Source organism: Lithobates pipiens, unplaced genomic scaffold (assembly GCF_037356315.1).
Source record: "Lithobates pipiens isolate NorthernLeopardFrog02 unplaced genomic scaffold, aLitPip1_a1.2 Scaffold_25, whole genome shotgun sequence".
In the NCBI taxonomy this organism is placed as follows: domain Eukaryota; kingdom Metazoa; phylum Chordata; class Amphibia; order Anura; family Ranidae; genus Lithobates; species Lithobates pipiens.
The window spans coordinates 13,154,552-13,178,781 of NW_027507787.1; the positions used below are offsets into that span (position 1 = coordinate 13,154,552).

Sequence of the window (24,230 nt, forward strand, 5' to 3'; positions counted from 1 at the left end):
CACCTATCAGTGCCCACCAGTGCGGCCTTATCAGTACCTATCAGTGCGGCCTATCAGTGCCCATCAGGGTAGCCTTATCAGTGTACATCAATGAAGGAGAAAAATTACCTGTTTGCAAAATTTATTTAAATCAGCCTTTTTAAATAAAATAAAAAATGAAAAATCCAGAGGTAATCAAATACCACCAAAATAAAGCTCTATTTGTGGGAAAAAAAATTATAAAAAATTCATTTTGGTACAGTGTTGTATGACGGTGCAATTGTCATTCAAAGAGTGACAGCGCTAAAAGCTGAAAATTGGTCTGGGCAGGAGGGGGGTTTAGGTGCCCAGTAAGCAAGTGGTTAAAGGCATGGGGTGGTAACCCTATCTGCACTGCGTTGAGCGAGCGAGTTTACAGGGAAGGACAGGATTTTCTGGATCACATCATTACATGAGATGAAACCTGGACACATAATTTCGCTTCATAATCAAAACTAGCATCAAAGCAGTGGAAGCACCCCCACTAAAAAAATTCAAGGTAAAGTGATGGCAAGTGTTTCCTGGGACAAACGTGGCATTATCCATGTGGATTCTCTACCCCGTGGTGCCACAGGCTTGCTTTTGCTATGATCACACACACAGCGTAAGCGGAGCGGCGGGTACCTCTGACTTGATTTTCGCTGCCAACTGCTGATCATTGAGCAGAGAGATAGAACGGTGGTCTGCCTATGTAAATAAGGCAGATTGCCGTTCTGACAGGAGGGAAGAGATGAAATTTGTGTCCCTGCATAGCAGGCAATACATTTAATCTCTTAAACTAGTAAAAGAACCTCCCGCAGTGTACTAAAACACTGGTTAGGCACACAGTTAACCCTTTGATCGCCCCTGATGTTAACACCTTCCCAGCTTGTCACTTGCACTTCCTAGTACAGTGACAGTTCATATTTGTTAGCACTGATCACTGTATTAGTGTCATTGGTTCCCACAAAGTGGTAAAAGTGACAGTTATGCTGGCCATACACTATGAAAAATCAGCCGAACCCAGTTTTGAAAAACAAACGTTTGGTCGTGAGCGCAAACAATGGTGCCATCATGTAATGACCAATAAATCGTTCAGTGGACATAAATAAATACATTTTATGTTCTTTTTTAACATATACCTAGTGCAAACAGGTCGGACGGGAAACACATTAACCTTTCAATTTATCGTTCGTTCGGCAGAAAATTTCCAAACTTCGTTTTTTTGGCTCAAAAACGCCCAAATGATTATCGATTTTGTGCCCACTAATTGGCTGAAAAAACGAACGAACAGTCTAATGACCGATTGTTCGTATAGTGTATAGTCAGCATTCGTGTCAGAACCTGTGCCACAATATCGCAGTCCCGCTATAAGTCGGTAAGTAGTAAAAAAAAAAAAATATTGCCTATTTGAAGACGTTATAAGATTTGTGCAAATCAATCAATATACGCTTATTGGGATTTTTTTTTTTTTAACTAAAAATATGTAGCAACGTTTATGAAGAAATTGGATTTTTTTATTTTAAAAAAAAAATGTATTGGATATGTTTTATAGCAGAAAGTAAAAAATATTGTTTTTTTTTGTTTTGTTTTTTTCAAAGTTATCAGTTCAAGTTATCAATTCAAATCACAGAGGTGATCAAATACCATCAAAAGAAAGTTCTATTTGTGGGGGAAAAGGACATGAATTTTATTTGGGTACAGCGTCACATGACAGCGCAATAAATCAGTAAGGCTGCATTCACACCTCAGCATAGCGTTTTTGAGCGTTTTTACCGGCGTTTTGTCGCGCGTTTTGCGCACGTTTGCATACAGCGTTTTGCTGCGTTTTTTTCTTTTCAGCCAATAGGAAAAATATTCATCTCTTTTTTCATCTGCTTCCTTTTCTGCTTTCTGCTTTTCATCTTTCATTTCCTTATGTAAATTATGTAAATTTTCTCTTGAGCAGATACAGCGACAAAACGCCCATAGAAACGCTCGTTGTCGCGCTAAACGCTTGAATCGAGTGTTTCCATTAGTTTCTATGGGAATAAAAATGCCCAAATCAGCCCGATTCGCATGCCAAAAAACGGTCCGGAACTTGATTGAGCTTCAGGCTGGGTTCACATTGCAGCGATGCGGGAACGCCGCGAATCCGCGGCGGGTTCCCGCATCGCATACTTCCCGGCGGCAGTTCACACTGCCCTATGCGAACTGCTGGGAGTGTCAGTGAAACGTTAATGACACCCCCAGATCAGTTCGCATATCGCAAACGTGCGATCTGCAAACTCGGACAGGAATCGGATCGCATGGTGTGAACACCCATGCGATCCGATTCTGCTGCGGACCAAAAAAAGGGTCCTGTGCGAGTTTGGGCCGGGTGCGATGCGAATTCAGTCATACTATCAGGTTCTCGTAAACGCTGCAGTGTGAACCCAGCCTCAGGCGTAGGGCTTCAGGCGACTTGGAGTGGAGATGTGAACCATCTCCATTAAGAATAATGGATTTTTTCACCTCCAGCGTTTTGTAGCTTCAGGCGTCAAGCTACAAAACGCTCAGGTGTGAATGGGGTGTAAAGTAACGCAGTGCAGTATCGCAATAAATGGCCTGGTCATGAAGGGGGGGGTAAATCTTCCAGAGGTCAAGAGATTCGACACCGGGATAAGCATATAAATGTAGCAGGGGAAAAAAATAAACGCAGTTTCCACTTGAAATGTTTGTTCTTTTATTATGTGAACTCAAAAATCCCGGTTTGACTTGGACGCCCCTCGTAAAAAATGCCAGAGCTAGCAGAACGTATCAGGTGACAAGCTGCTTGTTTTGACTGCTTTAAGGTAACGACCTTTTTTACACATCAGGGAATAAAGTCTACTGTGTCAGCGCTTCAGATAAGGTGCACAGAGGCTCTTGTGTTTACAAACTGGGTTGCATGAGAGAAGGTAGGTGTGTTTTTGGGGGAGGGGTTTAAGGCAGAGAGGGCGTGTCCTGTGCAGAGTAAAAAGCTACACAGGTGAGAAGCTTGGTAAGCCAGGTATAGCAACAATCTGCAAGCGACTGCTGGGAAATCTTACGTCAGGTATGGCTTATTCCTGAGATTTTATGTGCAAATGTTGTCTGTGTTCATGATATGTCCTTTTCATTCCACATGACCGAGGAAAATGTATGTAACACGAATAATGACAGTATGTGCTGCCAGCCACAGGGTGGACGGTTAGTTCCGCAGTAGCTGTACTGGCACAGTACAATGATGAGGTTTATTTTTTCAGCAGCTAACTGTTAATATTACGACTGTTACATTACAAAGAGCAGCATGCTGGAAAAGTGAAACAAAGTGAAAGTACTGAAAAAGTGACATAGTAAGTAACAGTAAGTAATAGTAATAGTTGATTTTGTTACAGTTAAGCAATATTGTAATTCTTCTAATGTGAACTTTGTATAAAACTGTTCTAATTTTTATAATTAAATAATTCCACTACTGAAAAGAATCTAGTAACCCTAGAAAATGATCCCATGCCTGACAAAAAAGGTCCTGCGTTGCGCTTTCGCTGCTGCGATTTGATTGCTAAAAAGTTGGACATTTTCCTACAGATAAAAAAGCAGGACACGTGCTCAAACCTATACCACCCTTTAGGGGTCGGGAACTGGTGCACTGGCTCAGGGTGCCTCCCCCCTCTCTTCTAAAACGATCCAATGATAGAATGGAGTCGGCTACACTATGTCATCCATAAAAGTAAATCTTTAATGGCTACATAATGGAGTACAGCAATTTGCAGCAAATACCTGTGTCAAATCAGGATCACTAGTGTCTGACAGACGCCAGTAGAGGAGAGACGATCGGGGGCTCTCCTGACAGGGTGGGTCTGCGCTGATTGTTTATCAGTGCAACACCCCCCCCCCCCTACGAATGCCCACACTGGACCACCGGGGACGCCACCAGGACCCCAAGGGATGCCCACAACAGATGGATGACCAGGGATGCCAACTTAGACTGCCAGGGATGCCAGTAAGTGCCCAAATAGTGCCAATCAGTGCCCACACATCTTGCCAGTCAGTGCCTACCAGATGTCTGCTCATCAGTGATGCCCAGCAGTGCCATCTATCAGTGTCCATCATTGCCACCCATCAGTGTCCATCAGTGCCCATATGTGCCCATCAGTGGCCACCTATCAGTGCCAATCAGTGCCACCCATAAGTACCCATCAGTGCCACCTATCAGTGCCCATCAGTGCTGCCTATCAATGCCCATCAGTACTGCATACCAGTGCCACCCATAAGTGCCCATCAGTGCCGCCTATCAGTGCCCATCATCAGTGCCCATCAGTGCCCATTAATTCAGCCTCATCAGTGCCCGTCAGTGAAGGAGAAATGTAATTACAAAATGTTATATCAGAAACAAAGAGAAACAATTTTTTTTTTCAAATTTGTTGCTCAAAAAAATAAAAATTTCAGCAGCGATCAAATACCACCAAAAGAAAGCTCTATTTGTGGGAACAAAATGATTTAAAAAATTGTTTGGGTACAGTGTTAGCATGACCGCACAATTGTCATTTAAAGTGCGACAGCGCTGAAAGCTAAAAATTGGCTTGGGCAGGAAGGGACGAAAGTGGCAGATATTGAAGTGGTTAAGGGACACTGCTCTTGTGGCTCTTACTACTACTCGGAAGCTGAAGTCTATTATTTGTTTCAAGCCTGGACTTCACTATAGCTTGCTCAGAAAGAATACCAAATTCCTTAACATGCCTAAACTTTCCTGCTCTGTGCAATGGTTTTGCACAGACCAGCCCCTATCCTCCTCTTCTGGGGTCCCTCTCCAGCACTCCAAGCCCCTCTGCATCGGTTGCCCCCGGGAAAGCCGCTTTACCTGTGGGCATATGTGCGTGCTCGCTCCCGAGTCCCGCTGCTGTGTCCATTGACACAGACATCGGGACTCGGCCCTCCCCCTGCTCCAATATCACCGGACTTGATTGACAGCAGCGGAAGCCAATCGCTCCCGCTGCTATCAATCTGTCCAATGAGGAGAGAGACAGCAGGGCTGCTGGGGGGAGGGGGGGTGTGAGGGGTAGCCGCAGCACAGAAGGTGGAAAACCTTAAGGCTTTAGATCCACTTTAATTTGTATATAGTCCTTGTTTTTGGAGTATCCCACCAGCCCGAGGGGAAGACATGGACAGTAATCCTGCAGTTCTCACGGGAGTAGCGCTACAAAAGTATGTTTTCTCTGCTTTGTTGATGTAGTACACAATGTACTATTTCTATTTCTCATAGAGGATGTTAGTATTCCCAGGATGGAATTCCACACTGTGACATTATCATAACTCTTCTTATGAAAGGGAAGACTGTTCTGTCTGTACAAGTTTAGAAAAGTTTTAGTAATGTAAAATATGTTGAAGGGGCTCAACTCTCCTTGCTTGGAATTTCCATATCACTAAATTGTATAATTGAGCCAAGCAAGATGTGAACGTGAGTTTGCCCAAGTGCATGGCAGAGACATTACTCTACAGTTGTCACCATACTGCCCACTTGAAGAGGTCTGAGCAAGAACAATGGAAATGAATTAAGGTTAATTTAAACAACTGCATGTACATTTCCTTTTTTTGGGAGTAACTCCACAATCTTTTCTGGGTAAAGTACATGGATGTGTAGGGATTTGAGGAAACTTTGTACCAGGTGCCTATCTTTTGTTGCTGTGAAGCTATACCTGTTTGTTTCACCAGACTGATTCTGAATGTGGGTGACTGGTTTATTATAACCACCTGGTGCATTTTCAGATTTTTAATAAGGAAAGTTACAGTATCTGCATTACTTTATAAGTAATTTGACTTTGTATTTTACTGCAAACATGAGAAAATTAGTGAGCCAATCACACAAAGAAAGAAATTACATTTGTAGGTACAGAACACCTCCAGGTTGCCATATTGCAGTGATGGTGAACCTTGGCACCCCAGATGTTTTGGAACTACATTTCCCATGATGCTCAACTACACTGCAGAGTGCATGAGCATCATGGGAAATGTAGTTCCAAAACATCTGGGGTGCCAAGGTTCACCATCACTGCCATATTGTATTGATTTCTACAGCAAATTACAGCAGCTGCAGAATTAAAAGGAAAGATAATTTTTAATAATATTAAATTACAATATTGTTTGTGTCACAATTGTATAGAGGTTATTGTTTTTATTTGCTATATTTTTTCTTTCAAAGTGATTTACTTTTTAACATATAAAAGGTGAATTTTGGATGTAAAAAAGCAAGTTTACCCATCACATCTGTCCTATAAAGCTGCTGGTAACAGCAGCTACAAATACTGTAGTTGCTGACTTTTAAAAATAAGGTACCAGTACTTAGCAGTGCCTAGGCTCTTGCACTATCTTCCTGCAGCTGGTTCTTCTTACCGCCGTGGGACCCTAGTACCACCATTTTGGATATGGCAGTCAACTTTGACTTTCAAAGGAATCACAACCAGATCCCCACTGTGTATGCGCGAGATAGCATGGCACTGCAGAAAAGGCATACAGTTATGTCGGTTCGGCCAGGGGAGCCAACCTGCCGCAGTTCAACTGCGGCAGCTGGTCAGGAAAGGGGTTAAAGTGCGAAAAAAATATTAATAAATCTCCAAATCTCCCTACATTTTATCCCTTTAAACATGCTGCAAGTGCAGAAAAATAACTATTGATGTGGCAGAAATATGGAATGCACTTGCAATACACTATGACATGATAAGGCTGCTCACTCTAATTTCTTAACTGCCTGCCGACCGCTGCACACATATATACATCGGCAGAATGGCACAGGCAGGCGAATGGGCGTACAGGTACGTCCCTTTAAATCTGCCACCTATCAGGTAAGCGCCTTGGGAACTCAATGTTCGCCGGCAGACCACGATTGCAGTGTGGAGAGGTAGAACGGGGAGATGCCTATGTAAACAAGGCATTCCCCATTCTGCCTAGCAACATGAAAGGGATCTACTGCTCCCTGTCATCGGGAGCAGTGATCACTATCATGTCAGTGGTAGCCCACCCCCGTACAGTTAGAACACCTCCCTAGGACACACTCAACCCCTTGATCGCTCCCTAGTGTTTATCCCCTTCCCTGCCAGTGTCATTTACACAGTAATCACTGCATTTTTATAGCACTGATCGCTGTATAAATGACAATGGTCCTAAAATAGTGTCAAAAGTGACTGAATTTGTGTAACAAAAAAACTAAAATAAAAAAAAAGTGACTGATGTGTCATAATGTCGCAGTCATGATAAAAATCGCAGATCACCGCCATTAGTAATAAAAAAATTTATAATAAAAATGCCCTAAAACGATCCCCTATTTTGTAGACGCTATAACTTTTGCGCAAACTAATCAATAAATGCTTATTGGGATTATTTTACCAAAAATATGTAGAAGAATACATATTGGCCTAAACTGAGGAAAAATTTAGTTTTTTTTATATTTTTTGGGGGATATTTATTATAGCAAAAAGTAGAAAATATATTTTTTTTTTCATAATTGTTGCTCTTTTTTTTGTTTATAGCGCAAAAAATAAAAACCACAGAGGTGATCAAATACCACAAAAAGAAAGCTCTATTTGTGGGAAAAAAAGGACGTCAATTTTGTTTGGGTACAACGTTGCACGACCGCGCAATTGTCAGCTAAAGCGACGCAGTGCTGAATTGCAAAAAATGCTCTGGTCAGGAAGGAGGTAAAATCTTCCAGGGCTGAAGTGGTTAAACATGTGGCGTCAGTCTTGCCAACTTAGAGGGGACCTTCAGATTTTGTTGTAGGCACAGTTCGGATACTCAACCAAAACAAAGTATGCCTATCTATTATAATGCTTGTGCTTCCATTGTGGAGGCTTCCAAAATTTTGAGTTAGGACTGCCGATAATATTGGGGTACCTTGACAGGGCTCTGTAGCTCATGCATGGATTTCCAAATGTGTGTAAACTAAACTCCTGTTTTTAACACATATCTTTGTGCTCCTTGCTGCTAAAGCCAGTTATAGGTAAGGGCAGTGGTCATTTGTTTGTACAGTTCGGATATTCACCCAGCCACTGGGTCCAAAGTTTTCCTAGGGACATCTTTCTGTCAACAGACACAGCTGGGTCCTGCACCGCCATCTTACTTGTGATGTCATCGAGAAGCTCTTCCTGCTTCAGCCAGCGGCACCTCGTGATGACACGCCGCTAGGCCCACCCTTCCCTACTTACTGTGTGGATGACTAAAGGCCTCCTGAGATATGTGATGTGCATATCCCCGGAGGCCAAGTGAGCACTATGCACATCATTCATCCAAACAAATGACGTGCATTGAGGAATGGGGTCCCACTGTTTGTCAAAAAAGAAAGGTACATTTAAAAAACAAACAATGAGCGATTAATGTAGATGAGGGAGAGGGGGGAACTTGATATGGAGGGTGAAGGTCCACTTTAGCTTCTGATGGATTACAATAAACACATACCTCGCCCAATCTCCTCCCACTTCTCATCTTCATAACCCCTCCCTGTGCATAGACATGGAGCACAGTTATCACCTCAAAAAATGTTTGGAAAATCAACAGGTAGTATTATAGGGATTGTAAACCTTCAAGGTTTTTCACTTCGATGCATTCTATGCATTGAGGTGAAAAACCTCCTGTAATGCTGCAGCCCCCCCCCCCCCCCAAGCCCCCGTTTTACTTACCTGTACCCCCTCTATCTCGTCCCAGGGATGAGTACACCAGCAAAAGCTGGAGCCTCAGGTCCTGATTGGATGGATTGATAGCAGTACAGACATTGACCTGGATGCCAGGGCCGAGTAATACATTCGGCTTCTATGGACACTAAATGAATGACTCAAACACCTTGTGGTGATTGTAGGTTTCATGATCCAGACAAGAGTGATTCATTCTGAGTCATATTTTCACTTGTTATCATAAACACTTTTAGCATCACAGCACAAATCCCAGAAACTAAGGGAATCCCTTGGGGACCCCAGGTCACCAGAACTAATGCCCCCATTGGGAGATTTCCCCTCTATTACTTTCAATGATAATGGTAAACAGGAAAAACAGAGAGGGGGAATCTCCTTATCCTCCTTAGCGGTATTCCCGAGTCTGGCTCGGGTGGAATTTCAGAACCAAAAGCGGTAACTCCGAGCCAGACTCGGGATTGCATCGTAGGATCCAGGAAGAGCTTACTTACCTTGTCCCCTGTAATATCCTCACTGCAGTGCAAGTGGCTCGTCCTCCGCTCGATTCATCACGGAGCCGATCTCCGTTCCCTGTGAGCGTTGTGACGCACGGGGACGGAGAACGGCGCCAAATTCAAAAAGTGAAACACACACTATACATACAGTACACTGTAATCTTACAGATTACATTACTGTATGTAATTATTTCACCTCCCTTTTGTCCCTTGTGGTTTCTCCAGTGTCCTGCATGCAGTTTTATATTATAAAAACCGTTCTTTCTGCCTGGAAACTGGAGATTGTCCATAGCAACCAAAACTGTCCCTTTACATCAAAAGTGGTTTTAGACCAGCTAGAAAACAGCGATAATAAATTAGAATCACTCGCAGAATTGAGCGATAGTGATTTGTGGGGAGATCCGTCATCAAACACTGAAAAGTAATGACAGCGACAATTCTGCAACTGAGAAAATTTTCAGTGTTTTTGATTTGATTACATTATTGAATAATTTTTATTATTATTATTTGGTATAATTATTTATAGTTATTTATTATATTATAATTTATGATTTCATTTTTCAAACTTTATCATACCCGGGCTGTCTGCTAGACTCTGGTTTGGACAGATTTAAGTGAGTTATTCCTAAGAATTACAGGACTACAATATAAAATGCCAAATTTCCACGGAAAATAATTGTACCGATTTCAGCACCAAAAATCTGAAATAATCCTACCGCCAGGGAGGTAAATGAGGGGCACAGACAGTTATAAAAACCTGATAGGTACTCAAACCCCTCTCCGCTCTATCCAAAACTAAAAACAAAGTATTGCCTTTAGTTGTACTTTAAATATCTTCACAGGAGGGGATAGAGCTAAAATTCTGGAAAATATTATAACTTTTAACCCCCCTATTGCACAGTGCACAATTAATAAAACTTTCTACAAAAGCCTGGGTGCCCGAAGAGGAGATGCCCTTGCTTGCTAATGGGTAGCTCCACTTTTTTAGGAAAAAATACAAATAATAATATAGCATATATAATTGCTGCACAAACCATTTTGTAGTAGAATGTTAATAAAAAATACCATTCGTTTTCAATATGCAGCACTGTAATTTTCTGTAAAATTCAATGCACTATAGTAACCTATATTATTTCCTGTTTGTGTGATTAGCTCAATGGTTTTTTCTTACCTTTATTGTCACAAGTGTATCAGACAAAAACAGGACAAGCAGTTGACATATTTTGCATGCAATAGCTTGCTTGTTCAGAAGTGTGCCCTAAGATCCATGTCAGATTTTAGTCATCCTCTGCAATAGAGTCATACTCCCAGTCCCAGAGGGTTAATCATTCCTAAAAGAATGGAGATCCTGAAACTTTCTTCATTAGAACACTGAAAGTGCATTAGCTGATTGATCATAAAAAAGTCACTCTCATTCAGATTTACTCTCCACATCAACATAAGCAAACAAACAGCTTTTTCTTCAAAGCAGAAACAGGTAGTAATCTGCAACAAAGTTTGTTAAAATCCTTTTACACACATTGATCACCCAGAGGGGAATGTTTATTTTCTCAACAAAAATGGGGTTATTTCTTTAACCACTTTGAGGACTGCTCAACCTAATTTTACTGTGAGGGGCAGTTTGTACCAGCACAATCACGTACCTGTATGTTGGCAGTATCTTCCGATTTCAAGACATGCATGCATACCCCCCCCCCCCCCTTCTTTCTAGCCGACTTCAATTTTGTCAACAGGTTTCAGCCAATGATTCATGGCTGAAACCTGCTGATCAGCTGTGTCCAATCACAGCCCAGAGCCCTGTATTGACAAACCCTAAAAAAATTTTTTTTGTTTGGAATTCCCCCTGAAAATTAGCAGGTAACTACTTGGTATGTGTCTTTACAGCTATGTAAGAACTCTGTGCCTCCATAGCTGTAAATCTGCAATGTGAGATTAAGGCACTGCTGTTTCTAACTGCTAGTGTTATTAGGATATTTGGTGGTATCACTACTGTGCTTGCATTGGAGGCAGTGACATTATAAGCCACAGCTTCTGCCTTTACCATGATAGCCACCTCCACACAGGGACAAAGTGCAAAACAAGGCATGGAGTCTGCTGCAGGGAGATCACAGACAATGATAGTGTCTTCAGAGTGGATTTCCTAAAGGCAGGGGCGTTGGGAGGGGGTGGCTAGGGGTGGCTGAAGCCCCGAATGTGACCCCGAAAAGTCCAGAGTCAATGGAATGCTGCATTCCATTGTTAGCCCCGAGCGTCGGCTGGCTAATTTCGGCCGTACTCGCTAACAGATCGGTCCCCGGCGGCAGTGCCATAGTGGCCGAAAGCGGCCCAAAGTGGTCGAAAGTGGCTGAGTGCCGCTGGACCGGCCTTCTGGAGCGGGACGTGTGACGTGACGTCCATCTTAGCCTGCAGGCTCAAGAAGGCGTAAACGCTACATCCCCACTCGGGCGGGCGGCTCGGCTCTCCTCTCCTCTCCCCAGTGACTGACTGCCTGCTGTGACCGCATACCACGGCTGAGCTGAGGTAGGTCAGACACAGAGTGTATGTATGTCAGTGTGTGTAGGTCAGGCAGGTCAGTGGTCAGTGTATATAGGTCAGGCAGGTCAGTGGTCAGTGTATGTAGGTCAGTGTATGTAGGTCAGGCAGGTCAGTGTGTGCAGATCTGGCAGGTCAGCGTGTGTAGGTCAATGGTCAGTGTATGTAGGTCAGGCAGGTCAGTGGTCAGTGTATGTAGGTCAGGCAGGTCAGTGGTCAGTGTATGTAGGTCAGGCAGGTCAGTGTGTGTACGTCAGGCAGGTCAGTGTATGTAGGTCAGGCAGGTCAGTGTATGTAGGTCAGGCAGGTCAGTGGTCAGTGTATGTAGGTCAGGCAGGTCAGTGTGTGTAGGTCAGGCAGGTCAGTGTGTGTAGGTCAGGCAGGTCAGTCTGTGTAGGTCAGGCAGGTCAGTGTATGTAGGTCAGGCAGGACAGTGTATGTAGATCAGGCAGGTCAGTGTATGTAGGTCAGGCAGGTCAGTGGTCAGTGTATGTAGGTCAGGCAGGTCAGTGTTCAGTGTATGTAGGTCAGTGGTCAGCGTATGTAGGTCAGGCAGGTCAGTGTGTGTAGGTCAGGCAGGTCAATGGTCAGTGTATGTAGGTCTGGCAGGTCAGTGGTCAGTGTATGTAGGTCTGGCAGGTCAGTGGTCAGTGTATCTAGGTCAGGCGGGTCAGTGTGTGTAGGTCTGGCAGGTCAGTGTGTGTAGATATGGCAGGTCAGTGTGGTTAGGTCAGGCAGGTCAGTGGTCAGTGTATGTAGGTCAGGCAGGTCAGTGGTCAGTGTATGTAGGTCAGGCAGGTCAGTGGTCAGTGTATGTAGGTCAGGCAGGTCAGTGTTCAGTGTATGTAGGTCAGTGGTCAGCGTATGTAGGTCAGGCAGGTCAGTGTGTGTAGGTCAGGCAGGTCAATGGTCAGTGTATGTAGGTCTGGCAGGTCAGTGGTCAGTGTATGTAGGTCTGGCAGGTCAGTGGTCAGTGTATCTAGGTCAGGCGGGTCAGTGTGTGTAGGTCTGGCAGGTCAGTGTGTGTAGATATGGCAGGTCAGTGTGGTTAGGTCAGGCAGGTCAGTGGTCAGTGTATGTAGGTCAGGCAGGTCAGTGGTCAGTGTATGTAGGTCAGGCAGTTCAGTGTATCTAGGTCAGGCAGGTCACTGTGTGTAGGTCAGGCAGGTCAGTGGTCAGTGTGTGTAGGTCAGGCAGGTCAGTGGTCAGTGTATGTAGGTCAGGCAGGTCAGTGTATCTAGGTCAGGCAGGTCACTGTGTGTAGGTCAGGCAGGTCAGTGGTCAGTGTATGTAGGTCTGGCAGGTCAGTGTGTGTAGGTCAGGCAGGTCAATGGTCAGTGTATGTAGGTCTGGCAGGTCAGTGTGTGTAGGTCAGGCAGGTCAGTGGTCAGTGTATGTAGGTCAGGCAGGTCAGTGTGTGTAGGTCAGGCAGGTCAGTGGTCAGTGTATGTAGGTCAGGCAGGTCAGTGTATGTAGGTCAGGCAGGTCAGTGTGTGTAGGCCAGGCAGGTCAGTGGTCCGTGTATATAGGTCAGGCAGGTCAGTGTATGTAGGTCAGGCAGGTCAGTGTATGTAGGTCAGGCAGGTCAGTGTGTGTAGGTCAGGCAGGTCAGTGGTCAGTGTATGTAGGTCAGGCAGGTCAGTGTATGTAGGTCAGGCAGATCAGTGCGTGTAGGTCAGGCAGATCAGTGTATGTAGGTCAGGCAGGTCAGTGTAATGGTCAGTGTCAGGCAAGTGTGTTTATTCAGTAAGTCACATATCCCCACCACCCAGGCCAAAAAAAAAGCTGCGCCCCCCGCGGTTCTTCGACTTTGGGCTGAAGCCCCTGGTCTTTTTGCCATCTAGCAACGCCCCTGTATAAAGGAAAATAGACTGTGCACTTTGCAAAGTTTAGTAAGCAGAGCTTAGTAAATGAGCAGAAACTCTGCTGACTTTCATCATCCAATCACGTGCAAGTAAAAATGCAGTTTTTTTAAAAATGTTATCTTGCTTGCAGTGTTGCCAACCGTCTGTATTTTTACTGGTAGCCAGTAAAAAACAGGCAATTTTCTCCTTCCAGTTAATGGCAGTAAAAGGAAAAAGTTGCCAGTAAAAAATATGGTTGTGATGTTTGGCTCGGTCCAGAGCCGTCCGAGACCATCCAAGTCCCTGCTACAGTGTGTTTGGCAGCTCTGGTGGACGCGGTATCCGAGCGTGTCATGTGATGTCATGGTGCAAGGGAGCCAAGCAGAGCCGCCAGAGCCTCGTGTGTGCATCTGCATTACAGGGGCAGGGCAGGTCAGGAGTGGGATTATCAGGGCTGTTTAGACTGGAGTGGGCTGAAGGGACCAACATCATGTGTGTGTGCCTTCCTATTCTAATTTCTTGCCCTCCTGAGTCCTGTCCCTGAGCTACTTACTTACTATATTGAAAATAAAATAATAAATATGTTTTTTTGCCCTATTATCTACCTTAAAACACATTGATAATTGTAAAGTGTACTTGTTTGTAGCCTAAATACTCAAATTTGCACTTAAAACTGTTTGTAACTTTTGGCAATGCCATTAAAAACGTGGCTGTGCCAGGAAATTTTGGGTGTTGGGTCAGTAAATTTCAATCTGGTAGGTTGGCAACACTGCTTGCTTGTGTTTGGGTATTCTTTGCAAAGTGAATATTTACCTCATTTACTAAGCTCTGGCGAAACTTCACTTGCAGTGTGCAGCTGCACTTTACGAAGTGCAGAGTCTATTTGCCTTTAGCAAATCAACCCCTTCATCTCGGAAGTCATATGTACCTTTATATTAGTGGGATCTATCTCTCTTCAGAACAATATTAGCTGTAAGCATAAAAATCAAGGAAATATTGAATACCTTGTGTAACTGCTGACGTAGTACAGTGAGCAGTTGCCTACAATTGAGCTTTTACAGTACTTGCACTTCTGGTTTGCTGATTATTGTAAAAATAATTTTGTGTCAGCAACTTTCTGTAAAAACAAGAGGGGGGGTATCATCCGCCTGTCCACCTTTTAGCTTCTGTGTGTTTTCTTCTCCGGTTCAAATATTTTAAACTGAATAAATGGGAATATCAGTAGTAAAATAATTATTAACTTGGTTCATACTGCTATTATGCCAAAATACTATAAATATATACAGTGGGGCAAAAAAGTATTTAATCAGCCACCAATTGTGCAAGTTCTCCCACTTAAAAAGATGAGAGAGACCTGTAATTGTCATCAGAGGTATACCTCAACTATCAGAGACAAAATGTGGAAACAAATCCAGACAATCACATTGTCTGATTTTTTAAAAAGAATTTATTTGCAAATTATGGTGGAAAATAAGTATTTGGTCCTGCAAAGAGCTGGGACCAACGTAACAAAGGCTACCATCAGTAACACACTATGCCACCAGGGACTCAGATCCTGCAGTGCCAGACGTGTCCCCCTGCCTAAGCCAGTACATGTCATCTGAGGTTTGCTAGAGAGCATTTGGATGATCCAGAAGAGGATTGGGAGAATGTCATATGGTCAGATGAAACCAAAGTAGAACTGTCTGGTAGAAACACAACTCGTCATGTTTGGAGGAGAAAGAATGCTGAGGTGCAACAAAAAATACTGACGCATTTCACACTGAAATCAGTGCTTACTATGAGCTATGTGCAAGCACTAATTTCAGTGCGAAACGCGTCAATTTTTGTTCCATATTCTCTTTTTTGCTGTGGTTCGTGTGATGTGATTTTTACTTGAAAAATAAAGGCACAAGTTACTTCAGATTCTATCCGGAGTGCGGCTGTCCAGAGTTTCTTTTCTCCCTGTCTATTTGCTTGTGCAATTAGCCAGCACCTGGGACTCCCTTTGCCTGGAAATCAAGCCGTCTTTCTGGTGGATTGGCCTAGAGCGGTGGCTTTCTCTTTTTCCATATGTATGAATGGACTAAGGAGTTTTTAATTGTTTAACTTTGTTTATTTCTAGAATAAAATAGAGTTGCAGCTGTTAGGGCCCTTTCACATGGACGTGTCCGTGTATGGGCTCCACTTTGCTCAGCGGGGGATCGCTCTGTCGATCCCCCGCTGAGCAGGCAGATGACAGGTCTGTCTCTGCACACTGTGCAGGGACCGACCTGTCAGAGCACCGCTCTCCTCTATGGGGGATCGGATGAAGACCGACCATAGAATCTGTTTTCATCCGATCCGGAGTGGGTAGGATGTCAGTGGAGGTCTATGGAGCGTCCTTTCAGGTCCACCTAAAAAACTGAATGGTCCGCCCATGTGAAAGGGGCCTAACTCATATGGCTTTGTTTATAAATAAAGACATGTGATTATTATATTAGAGCTGACATGGTGATCACATGATCGGGAATCAAGCTGATCACTAGCTTAGACTCTTTGTGCACTGGTCCAAATCATTTGGCGGAGGTGGGATTATGGTGTTGGGGTTGTTTTTCAAGGGTTGGGCTTAGCCCCTTAGTTCCAGTAAAGGGAAATCTTAAGGCTTCAGCATACCAAGAAATTTTGGCCAAATTTACGCTCCCAACTTTGTGGGAACAGTTTGGGGATGGCCCCTTCCTGTTTCAACATGACTGCGCACCAGTGGACAAAGCAAGGTCCATAAAGACATGGATGAGCGAGTTTGGGGTGGAGGAACCTAACTGGCCTGCACAGAGTCCTGACCTCAACCCGATAGAACACCTTTTGGGATGAATTAGAGCGGAGACTGCAAGCCAGGCCTTCTCGTTCTCATCAGTGGACAGCCTTCAAAAAGAGTTGAAGCTGTTCTGACTGCAAAGGGTGGGCCAATTCAATATTGAACCCTACAGGCTAAGACTGGGATGCCATTGAAGTTCATGTTTGTGTAAAGGCAGGTGTCCCAATACTTTTGACAGTAAATAAATAAATATAAATATATATAATATGTCATTGTAATGTTCCTCTAAGACAACCCAAGTGTTTTCTTTATGAAGCTCTCTCCTCAGCGAGTTTGAAATGTCAGGTAGTGTTCTATATGTATGTGCCATAACTTTATTTTCTGTATCCTGAGCAAAATCCTTTAACAACAAAGCAATGTCATATACAATGCATTTGACTGCACTAGGACAACAGAAGCCAATATATGATATGGGCTTCCTACTAGCTGTAAGTAGAACAACAGTTTATACTTATAGCCCTACTTATTCCACATAAGAGTCTATGAGTGCAGAGGGGTTGGTTTTTGGTACAGAACAAGGTTTAGTCTTGGAATTGAAGGTACGGTTAGTGTGAGGGTTGGCGTTACAGGAAAGGTTGGAATTACAGTAGGGTTACCAGACATCCCCGGTTTCCAGGGACAGTCCCCGGATTGAGGACACTGTCCCGGACCAAGTCTGTCCCCGGTTTTGTCCCCTGATTGGATTTGAACAGGGGCTGGGGCAATTTCAAAGACAGTTAGCGCAGAATTAAAAAAATAATTCTGAATTACACCCCCTCCCCCCGCTCCACCGCACCTAGCTAGGGGTGTATTTTTTCCATTATCTGTGCCCCTATTTGTATTTGATGATCATATACTGGTCAGAACGGAGGGACCATTTCTTCAGTTGGGAGCCAATCAGCAGCTCCGGCGGACTCCAAATTCACCAGTTTCCACTGATCGTTATGTACATAGGCAGAACGATGGTCTGTCAGTGTGGAAGACACTGATCCTGTGTCCCTGCAAAGCAGGTACAGGGATCTTTGCCTTCCCTTTAGTAAAAGCACCTCACCCACAGTGAGAAAACACTTGTTAGGCACACATTTAACCCTTTGATTGCCCTAGATGTTATCCCCTTCCCAGCCAGTGTCATTAGTACAGTGACAGTGCATATTTTTAGCACTGATCACTGTATTAGTGTCACTGGTTCACAAAAAGTGTCACTTAGTGTCCAATTTGTCCACCACAATATCACAGTCCAGCTATGAGTCGTTGATTGCCGTCATTACTAGTAGCAAAAAAAATGTCCCCGGATTTAATTGGCCTTAGGGTTGGCCTTACAGTGAGGGTTAAAGGGAGGCTTGATTTTTTTGTTTGTACTGCATATTGCTTTCTCGTGATTTTAGATAAAGGAATTAAAATGAAATCTAAGACTACATAGATGTCTAGGAAATATCCACATATTACATCAGGTCTGAGACTTTTACAGATCCTCTTACACCTTTGTTTCTAGCATTACTTCATGTGAATCTTTGCTTTGCACAGCATAAATCCGGTTCACTTTCTGCTTGTGTTTATATTGTAGCTACCAACTACGAGGAAAAAGACTCCCTGAGAACACTTCATTAAACAGTTTACCCTGCAGGAATTCTTCAACATGGCTATTGTTTCTTTCTCAGTTGTGGTAAGAGAACATTCCTCATGATATGTTTATGACTGTTAACAATGTGTTTGCCGAGGCCACCCACAGTGACAGTGGCCTGTAGTATTTTGATCATTGTAGGGTATCACCTTGCACAATGGTAGAGGCCCATAAATAGTTTTGGTAGAATGTTGCTAAAGGTTTTCATTTGAACAGGTCAAAGCATAGCTAGTGGTAGTAAGTCATATTTCGTTGGACTTGTTCGATAATATTAAAGACACTAATCCAAGGAGATTCCTCAGCTCAGATTTGTGTTGGGTAACATACGCCATTATTTAAAGCCAAATGCCCCGTACACACGATCGGCCTTTCTGACAACAAAACCGTGGATTTTTGTTTAAAGGTTGTTGGCTCAAACTTGTCTTGCACATACACAGTCACACAAATGTTGGCCAACAATTACGAACGTAGTGACATACAAGACGTAAGGTGAGCCAATAAAAAGGAAGTTCAATTGTCATGCTCCACCCTTTGGGCTCCTTCTGCTAATGTTGTGTTTGGTGAGCATTGATTCCGAGCATGCGTGGACTTTTGTGCGACAGACTTGTGTACACACGATTGGAAAGTCCGACAACAAAATTTGTTGGTGGAAAATTTGAGAAGCTGCTAGCCAACATTTGTTGGCGGAAAGTCCAACAACAAATGTTCAATGGAGCATACACACAGTCGGGCTTTCCACCAACAAGCTCACATCCAACATTTGTTGTTGGAAAATCTGATCGCGTGTACGGGGCAAAACAGGTAAGTCAGTCAGCTTCCAATACATCTGTGAAGGTTTTCATAAATGTAGGTTAAAGGAGAAGTATAGTCAAAGCTAGTTCTTTCTGCACTCCTGCAATCTGTTTTCAGATGACAGTGATCTGAAGCCCGCTGTTGGCTGAAGTTACAGAGCTGGTCCAGGCTCTGAAAAGACCCTGACCATATGGTCAGGATCCACCCAGAAGCCTGGACTGACAGCTGGCTCATCTTATCAGTGATCCATTGAGAGCCTGAGCCAGCCCTTCCTGTCCCCTCCACAGCCCAGCACTCCAGTACACAGAAGGTGCTAGTGTTATTGGCATAGTGATTTTCCCAGAAGTCTGCACTAAGATACAAGTCATATATTGGGCATCCCCTGCAACAAAAATATTACTTGCAATATTATGTATTAATAGTAATGCAATATATGGATCAGTTCTTCCTTATCAGCTTTTCTAATCTTTTGAACCATTCCGTTAAGGAAGGAGGGTGTTAAGAAAGCCAATTTAGTGGTATGCCCATTCGGGCTGCATTAACCACATGCATAGCCAGGGATTTAGCATACTGTTTCTGGGGAAGGGGGGCATGATATAAGAGAAACTGGGTTGGTGAGTAGTTGATGGCATAACCATAACAAGTTTGAACAGTAAAGTTCAGTAGTTTCAATAAACTGCTTTTTAATTACTTGCAATGTGCCTTTGAACTTCCTAGAAAATTTGACTACTTCAGGAAAAGTCAATTCCCCAGGACATTCCCCTCCCTTCATGAATGTTTTCCAGTCCTTTTCTGAGAGTGTGGAATTACTTAATGAGCTGGCTAAGATCGTTTGCTTCTTTGTTCACCTATCTACATAACCTTTAAAGAGCCTTACTAAATATAAAAATAAAAATAGACCCTGCAAGGCAAAGGCATAATGAGCTAGTATGCATAGCATACTAGCTCATTATGAATAACTTACCTGAGATGGAAGCCCCCAAAGCGACCCTCGTCGTCCTCCTCCAACGCCGCCATGATACCCAGAGTGAGTTCCAGGTATTGCAGCTCTGACTCTGTGACTGGTCGTAGCCGGGATGATGTCACCCCCGCGCATGCGCACGGGAGCCGCCACTAACGGCAAGATTGCCGTTAGCAATGGCATGCGTAGTGCGCGCCTGCACGCCGCTGTCTACCGCGCATGCGCCATAGACAGAGGTGCCTGTCATTTGCAAATATCTCCTAAACCATGTAGGTTTAGGAGATATTTCTTGGACCTACAGGTAAGCCTTAATCTTACCTAGTGAATAGTGGATTTTTTTATTGCAAAGTTAAATTTTACATACCGTAGTGAATGAGGTTAAGTAGTTCTGTCTTAAAACTCCCAATAATGTGCAAGCATTGATTGTTTAATTTCCCTTGCACATAATTGGGTATTCTTTGCCAAATACATTTTTACTTTGTTTCTAATCTAATTCAAGATGAGTGGAAAATACTTTTGCAAAGTGAAAATTCACTTTAAAGGATAATTAAAGGCAAAAAAAAATTTTCTTTTGAAAAAAGTAAGGGAGGGTTATAGGTTTGTCCCATTGGGGAGATTTCTTTTCACTTCCTGCCCATAGCCAATACAGAAGTAAGAGGAAATCCCTCCAAAGTATGGGAATCCCTGGTTTGCACCAAAACTGGTGTCCCCATTGGAAGATTTCCCCTATAACTGTTCTGGAGCCAACCCCAAATTTGGTATTTTCTTTCAATGACAATGATAGACATGACACCTGGAGAGGGTGAATCTCCCGAATGAGGGAACATAAGGCAATAAAAACCTGACAGGCGTTCTAATTCTTCTTCACTCTGTCCAGAACTAAAAAAAAAAGTTAATTATATTTTAAAATGCTTTACTCTTAAATCAGGATCACTAATTCTCACTTAACCACTTGCTGACCAGCCGCTGTCATTGTATTGTGGCAAGGTGGCATGATTCTGCAAATTGACGTAAGTACTTCGTACTTCGTAAGTACTTTGCGAATTGACACGTGTACTTCGGCACGTGAACTCAATTTTGTGTGTGCGCGAGCACTCCCATTGGCCAGCCAATCAGCGGGTCCAGGGAACTCAGTGTCCGCCAGCCACCCTGAATCGTTCCCCGCAGTGACAGAACAGGAATCTGCCTGTGTAAACAAGGCCGATCTCCGTTCTGATAGGGGAGATCACACAGTTCTTGTCTTTCTGCTAAGCAGGAAGAGGGATCTGTGTTTCTCCAGTCACACAGTCCCCCATACAGTTAGAAAACCCCTGCAGGGAACACATTTAGCCCCTTGATCACCCCTGATGTTAACTCAATCCCTGCCAGTGTCATTAGTACAAAATATTTTTAGCACTGATTACTGTAATAATGTCACTGGTTCCCAAAAAAGTGTAAAAAATGTCAGTTAGGTGAACTTACCTATGATATGCATCAGGTCGCATCTGGGTGGTTGAGCTGTGACAAGGGGGAGGTGAGGGAGGGAAAATGTTGGGGAAGGTTAAGAGCTAGGAGACTATGTTAGTCAGGATGACTTGTTAGGCCCTGCGTGGCCGTTATTGCTGGGTGAATGTCATGCTGACATAACCCAGATGTTGTTGTATAATTTCTATGAAAACATGATAATAAACAGAAATTGTTAAAAAAAAAATAATGTCAGTTAGGTGTCCGATCTGTCCGCCGCAAAGTTGCAGTCACACTAAAAAACAATTATCGCCACCATTACTAGTAAAAAATAAATAAATAATAAAAATGCTGTAAATCTATTTCCTATTTTATAGACACTATAACTTTTGTGCAAACAAATCAATATACGCTTATTGGGATTTTTTTTAAACAAAATATGTAGCAGAATACATATTGGCCTAAACTGATGAATAAATTTGTTTTTCTACTTTTTTTTTTTTTTAATGTTTTATAGCAGAAAACAATTTTGTTTGTCACTCCTTTTTTCTTTATAGTGCAAAAAATAAAAACCACAGAGGTGATAAAATACCACCAAAAGAAAGCTCTATTTGTGGGGAAAAAAAGTACATCAATTTTGTTTGGGTACAGCATCGCACAACCATGCAATTGTCAGTTAAAGCAACGCAGTGCCGTATCACAAAAAATGGCCTGGTCAGGAAGTGGGTAAATCCTTCCAGGGGTTAAAGTTGTTAATTACCTAGTAGGTGGCTGACCTGGAGAGAGAATGCAGCCAACAAAATCTTAAATCCGTACTTCTAGCCTGCATACTCATCACGAGTCAGTGAAGTGGCCACTAAAACTGGGGAATACAAAATCTGGTGCAGCTGTGATTAGTAACCAATCAGCTGCTAATTTCAGTTTATTTACTTAAGCTTTGACAATAAAATCTGGAACCTGATTGGTTACTATGCACAACTGCACCAGCTACTGTTTGCACCAGTTTTAGTAAAACTCTCCCATTTTGTATTAGCACAGTGCAAATTTCAAGCAGTATAATATTTTATGAATCAAACTACAATCTTATAGTAAACGATCTCACTGCTCCTGTTTTGTATTTCCCAGATGCGTGGAAGACATACACTATGGGGGTTATTTACTAAAGGAAAATCCACTTTGCACTGAAAGTGCACTTGGACGTAAAGTTGCTGTAGATCCGAGGGGGAAATGCAAGGAAAACAAAAAACAGCATTTTAGCTTACACATGATTGGATGATAAAATCAGCAGAGCTTCCCCTCATTTCAGATCTACCCCTTAGATTTAGAGTGACTGCACTTCCAAGTGCACTTGCAGTGCAAAGTGGATTTGACTTTCGTAAATAACCCCCTATATCTCTCATAGTATTCTGTTTATAGGTGCTTTTTTTTCCAATACAAACTACCAACATTACTACAAGAGATACAAATGGCAGTTTTGTATCAGTTGCAGCATTCTTCCTCAGCTGTGTTTTTATTTTAAAAAAAAGTAGGACACATCCTTCTATCACCCTTAGGCATAATTCTTAGAAAACTGGGCAAGGATTGTTAGGAAAGGCTTGTAATATTTCTGTCTACGCACATGCTAAATGATATAGCATGAACAGCTTCCGCATTATGATAATAGCAGAGAAAATTGAAAGCCTGGGATAAAAATCCATTTGCTCTTATTTACTCCAGCAAATCAATTTTTTCTGTGTTTGCAATGGCTGACAGTTCTTATGCCGCGTACACACGATCGGAATTTCGGCCAGCAAAAGACCGATGAGAGCTTTTTATCGGAAAATGCGATCGTGCATATGCTCCATCGGAATTTATCTGGCCGAATTCCCGCCAGCAAAAATTTGATAGCATGTTCTCAATTTTCCGGATGGAAAAACTTTCTATCGGAAATTCCGATCGTGTGTATGCAATTCCGACGCACAAAAACTTGCGCATGCTCAGATTCAAATTCGAGATGGAAGCTATTGCTACTAGGTATTGAACTTCCTTTTTCTAGTCCCATCGTACGTGTTGTACGTCACCGCGTCCTTGGCGGTCGAAATTTGGTGTGACCGTGTGTAGGGAAGACAGTTTGAGCGGAATTCCGACGGGAAAACCATAAGTGCTTTTTCCGACGAGAATTCCGATCGCGGCATAAGAAATTCAAAATTTCACAACGGTAAAAAGCAAATTTTTTATGATAATCCATCAAATTAAACAGTACCCCCACTTTACCAGACAGGGATTAGGGAGGAGAAACTGGTGCATAAATTCCACAGCATTTCATTTGTTATATAATCTGAACCTTGAAGTCACCAGTGTGGTCGTCATCCAGCTTCTGCAGCCTGCTCCTGTGTGACCACAGTGCTATCTATTAGACCAGTGTTACCTAACTTTTTTTTTTCAGTTAAGGCACCATTTAAAATTATGGACAGTCTTGAGGCACCCCATTCTAAAATGTTAAAATGATTCTAATAGTTTTTCATATTGCAGCGACATCCACACAGGCAGGTCACCTAACATTAGAGGTGATTTATTCTTCCAAAAGCAAATACATTTTTGCAAACTGGTACAGACTAGTATTCCAATATTTCTTTTTATCACTCAGTTAATGTGACCCCAATGCTGATGGAGAGAGGCAGGAGAGGGTCACATAAGAATGCTATGCGGGCAACTGACATCCTCCTTATCAACTGATGCCATTGGTCATTAGGACACCGGCAGCTAGAAGGTTGTAATATTGCACAATGAAAATCTGTGGCTTTGTGTAACTAAAAGGCAGGCTTCATTCATATGCTGGCTTGTATACAATTTTTGGGCAATTTTTAGGCATTTTGCCAAGGCACCCCTGAAGAAACCTCAAGGCACACCATGGTGCCTTGGCACCCTGGTTGAAAAGGGCTGTATTAGATCAATGTCCCAGGAATACACTTGGATAGTCAAATGAGGGATTAGAAAGCACAAAATACAGTGCCAAGCCATAGACTGTTAATCAATTTATCCAATCTACTTTTTAAGTAGGACTTCAGATGCTGCTGTCAGCTACACAAGCTGAA

At 43.0% G+C, this 24,230-nt stretch overlaps 1 protein-coding gene across 1 annotated transcript in view; it reads left to right on the forward strand.

The window, feature by feature from the left end:
- The first annotated feature begins 2,915 nt into the window (after positions 1-2,915).
- The window catches only part of RHOBTB1 (Rho related BTB domain containing 1), a 140,144-nt gene continuing 118,829 nt past the window's right edge, over positions 2,916-24,230 (forward strand). The window contains exons 1-2 of the mRNA XM_077454063.1: positions 2,916-3,052; positions 17,904-18,002. The gene's annotated coding sequence lies outside the window, so the exon portion shown is untranslated. The remainder of the gene's footprint in view (positions 3,053-17,903; positions 18,003-24,230) is intronic.